Source organism: Oncorhynchus keta, unplaced genomic scaffold, assembly GCF_023373465.1.
Source record: "Oncorhynchus keta strain PuntledgeMale-10-30-2019 unplaced genomic scaffold, Oket_V2 Un_contig_3922_pilon_pilon, whole genome shotgun sequence".
Lineage (NCBI taxonomy): Eukaryota > Metazoa > Chordata > Actinopteri > Salmoniformes > Salmonidae > Oncorhynchus > Oncorhynchus keta.
The window spans coordinates 15,513-20,000 of NW_026287504.1; the positions used below are offsets into that span (position 1 = coordinate 15,513).

General features: G+C 49.6%; 1 long non-coding RNA gene across 10 annotated transcripts in view; it reads left to right on the plus strand.

Moving 5' to 3' along the window:
* Window positions 1–3,362: 3,362 nt before the first annotated feature.
* The window catches only part of LOC127924293 (uncharacterized), a 1,347-nt gene continuing 221 nt past the window's right edge, over window positions 3,363–4,488 (plus strand). Inside the window, exons 1-4 of one of the 10 annotated variants that reach the window (XR_008117589.1) lie at window positions 3,363–3,468; window positions 3,612–3,795; window positions 3,842–4,301; window positions 4,486–4,488. The exon at window positions 4,486–4,488 is cut by the window's right edge and continues 221 nt beyond it. This is a non-coding gene — a long non-coding RNA (uncharacterized LOC127924293). Of the gene's footprint in view, window positions 3,469–3,611; window positions 3,796–3,841 lie in introns of all 10 variants that reach the window. The other 9 variants (XR_008117586.1, XR_008117590.1, XR_008117588.1 and 6 more) reach the window with 9 other exon arrangements.

The following is a 4,488-nucleotide window of genomic DNA, read 5'->3' on the forward strand; positions in this document are numbered from 1 at the left end:
GGACCAGGTCTTGTCCTTTGTACTATAAGGACCAGGTCTTGTTGTGTTTACTATAAGGACCAGGTATTGTTGTGTTGTACTATAAGGACTAGGTCTTGTTGTGTTGTACTATAAGGACCAGGTCTTGTTGTGTTGTACTATAAGGACCAGGTCTTGTTGTGTTGTACTCATGTCATACTATAAGGACTAGGTCTTGTTGTGTTGTACTATAAGGACCAGGTCTTGTTGTGTTGTACTATAAGGACCAGGTCTTGTTGTGTTGTACTATAAGGACCAGGTCTTGTTGTGTTGTACTATAAGGACCAGGTCTTGTTGTGTTGTACTATAAGGACCAGGTCTTGTTGTGTTGTACTATAAGGACCAGGTCTTGTTGTGTTGTACTATAAGGACCAGGTCTTGTTGTGTTGTACTCGTGTCATACTATAAGGACTAGGTCTTGTTGTGTTGTACTATAAGGACCAGGTCTTGTTGTGTTGTACTCGTGTCATACTATAAGGACTAGGTCTTGTTGTGTTGTACTATAAGGACCAGGTCTTGTTGTGTTGTACTATAAGGACTAGGTCTTGTTGTGTTGTACTATAAGGACCAGGTCTTGTTGTGTTGTACTATAAGGACCAGGTCTTGTTGTGTTGTACTATAAGGACCAGGTCTTGTTGTGTTGTACTATAAGGACCAGGTCTTGTTGTGTTGTACTATAAGGACCAGGTCTTGTTGTGTTGTACTATAAGGACCAGGTCTTGTTGTGTTGTACTATAAGGACTAGGTCTTGTTGTGTTGTACTATAAGGACCAGGTCTTGTTGTGTTGTACTATAAGGACCAGGTCTTGTTGTGTTGTACTATAAGGACCAGGTCTTGTTGTGTTGTACTATAAGGACCAGGTCTTGTTGTGTTGTACTATAAGGACCAGGTCTTGTTGTGTTGTACTATAAGGACCAGGTCTTGTTGTGTTGTACTATAAGGACACAGAACACAGCTGGACGGTCAGTGGTGCTGCTAATAGTCTGGAAACTCTGAGCCAAATCAAAACAGGCTCCGTCTGTATGTATGAGTATGTGGCAGCTCCAATACACCCTCTACATAACATGGATGATTCTGATAGAACACTGTCGGGTTCCGCTGGACTGCTGGTTCTGCTCTCACCCTCTACATAACATGGATGATTCTGATAGAACACTGTCGGGTTCTGCTGGACTGCTGGTTCTGCTCTCACTAATACACAGTGGTCACAGCCTCCCCTCATGGAACAACAACATTCTGATAGAACACTGTCAGGTTCTGCTGGACTGCTGGTTCTGGTCTCACTAATACACAGTGGTCACAGCCTCCCCTCATGGAACAACAACATCCTCTGTTTAGACAGACCATCATGTTGAAGAGTCCTTTTCCACATGGAACATGATATCTCTCCTCTTCCTCCCCTTTTTCCTCTCCTCTTCCTCCCCCTTTTCCTCTCCTCTTCCTCCCCTATTCCTCTCCTCTCCCTCCCCCTTTCCTCCCTCTTCCTCCCCTTTCCTCTCCTCTTCCTCCCCTTCCTCTCCTCTTCCTTTTTCCTCTCCTCTTCCTCCCCCTTTTCCTCTCCTCTTCCTCCCCCTTTTCCTCTCCTCTTCCTCCCCCTTTTTCCTCTCCTCTTCCTCCCCCTTTTCCTCTCCTCTTCCTCCCCCTTTTCCTCTCCTCTTCCTCCCCCTTTTCTCTCTCATCTTCCTCCCCCCTATTCCTCTCCTCTTCCTCCCCTTTTTCCTCTCCCTCTTCCTCCCCCTTTTTCCCTCTTCCTCTCCTTCCCCTTTTTCCTCTATTCCTCCCCCTTCCTCTCCTCCTCTCTCCTCCTTCCTCCCCTTTTCCTCTCCTCTTCCTCCCCCTTTTTCCTCTCCTCTTCCTCCCCCTTTTTTCCTCTCTCTCTTCCTCCCCCTATTCCTCTCCTCTTCCTCCCCCTTTTTCTCCCTCTCCTCTTCCTCTCCCCCTTTTCCTCTCCTCTTCCTCCCCTTTTCCTTTCCTCTTCCTCTTCCTCTCCTTTTCCTCTCCTCCTCCCTCTATTCCTCCCCAGCTTCTCTCCTCTGTTTCCCTCTCCTCTTCCTCCCCCTTTTCCTCTCCTCCCCCCTCCCCTCTTCCTCTCCTCTCTTCCTCCCCCTTTTCCTCCATCTTCCTCCCCTTTTCAGTCTCCTCTTCCTCCCCTTTTTTCCTCTCCTCTTCCTCCCCCTTTTCCTCTCCTCTTCCTCCCCCCTTTTCCTCTCCTCTTCCTCCCCTTTTCCTCTCCTCTTCCTCCCCCTTTCCTCTTCTTCCTCCCCCTTTTTCCTCTCCTCTTCCTCCCCCTTTTTCCTCTCCTCTTCCTCCCCCTTTTCCTCTCCTCTTCCTCCCCCTTTTTCCTCTCCTCTTCCTCCCCCTTTTTCCTCTCCTCTTCCTCCCCCTTTTTTCCTCCCTCTTCCTCCTGGGGGTTTCCTCTCCTGGATACTCCCCTTTTCCTCTCCTCTTCCTCCTCCTCCTCTTTTCTCTTATTCCTCCCCTGTTCTCTTCTCCGTTTCCCCTGTGTCCTCTCCTGGGGTTTCAGATCTTGTGCTTTTCCAGTTGAGTCCTGTGCGTGTGTGTGTGTGTGTGTGTGTGTGTGTGTGTGTGTGTGTGTGTGACAGCTGGTGTCCCCTTTTGCCTCTGAATCTTCCTCCCCTTTTCCCTCTCCTAAAGATGAGGTTCCTCCCTCTTGTGTGTGTCCTCTCCTTTCCTCCCCCCTTTCCTCTCCTCTTCCTCCCCTCCTCTGACTTCCTCCCCCCTGTACCTCTCCTCTTCCTCCCCAAGTCCCCTCTCTTAAAGGTAAATTCTCTTGCTTAGAAAATACTTTTTCCCGGTAGTGTGGGTTAAGGAGGACTCTCCTCTTTTTCCTCACTTCCACACCTGACCTTCCACCCCTTTTCCCTCTCCTCTTCCTCCCCCTTTTCCTCACCTCAGAAACCCCTTTTTCCTCTCCTCTTCCTCCCCTCTTTTTCTGTGATTGGAGGTGTTTCTCCTCTTCTCCCTCTGTTTCCCTCTCTGTCTCTGTATCCTCTCCTTCCCCCTGAGATAGATGTGATTGGAGGTGGTTTTGGTGGATGGCTGTGCTCCTGTGATTCCTGGTGATTGGTCCTCTTTTCTGATTCCTAGATATGATTGGAGGTGGTCTGTTGGTGGATGGCTGTGCTGAAGGACAGATGTGATTGGAGGTGGTGATTGGTGGATGGCTGTGCTGAAGGATAGATGTGTGAGGGGTGGTGATTGGTGGAGCTGTTTCCTGGTGGAAGGATAGATGTGATTGGAGGTGGTGATTGGTGGATGGCTGTGCTCTGTTACCCTGACTGTGATTGGAGGTGGTGATTGGTGGATGGCTGTGCTAAAGGACAGATGTGATTGGAGGTGGTGATTGGTGGATGGCTGTGCTGAAGGATAGATGTGATTGGAGGTGGTGATTGGTGGATGGCTGTGCTGAAGGATAGATGTGATTGGAGGTGGTGATTGGTGGATGGCTGCTGTGCTGAAGGATGGAGATGTGATTGGAGGTGGTGATTGGTGGATGGCTGTGACTGAAGGACAGATGTGATTGGGGTGGTGATTGGTGGAGAGCTGTGCTGAAGGACAGATGTGATTGGAGGTGGTGATTGGTGGATGGCTGTGCTGAAGGACAGATGTGATTGGAGGTGGTGATTGGTGGATGGCTGTGCTGAAGGACAGATGTGATTGGAGGTGGTGATTGGTGGATGGCTGTGCTGAAGGACAGATGTGATTGGAGGTGGTGATTGGTGGATGGCTGTGCTGAAGGACAGATGTGATTGGAGGTGGTGATTGGTGGATCGCTGTGCTGAAGGATAGATGTGATTGGAGGTGGTGATTGGTGGATGGCTGTGCTGAAGGATAGATGTGATTGGAGGTGGTGATTGGTGGATGGCTGTGCTGAAGGATAGATGTGATTGGAGGTGGTGATTGGTGGATGGCTGTGCTGAAGGACAGATGTGATTGGAGGTGGTGATTGGTGGATGGCTGTGCTGAAGGATAGATGTGATTGGAGGTGGTGATTGGTGGATGGCTGTGCTGAAGGACAGATGTGATTGGAGGTGGTGATTGGTGGATGGCTGTGCTGAAGGACAGATGTGATTGGAGGTGGTGATTGGTGGATGGCTGTGCTGAAGGATAGATGTGATTGGAGGTGGTGATTGGTGGATGGCTGTGCTGAAGGACAGATGTGATTGGAGGTGGTGATTGGTGGATGGCTGTGCTGAAGGACAGATGTGATTGGAGGTGGTGATTGGTGGATGGCTGTGCTGAAGGATAGATGTGATTGGAGGTGGTGATTGGTGGATGGCTGTGCTGAAGGACAGATGTGATTGGAGGTGGTGATTGGTGGATGGCTGTGCTGAAGGACAGATGTGATTGGAGGTGGTGATTGGTGGATGGCTGTGCTGAAGGACAGATGTGATTGGAGGTGGTGATTGGTGGATGGCTGTGCTGAAGGACAGATGTGATTGGAGGTG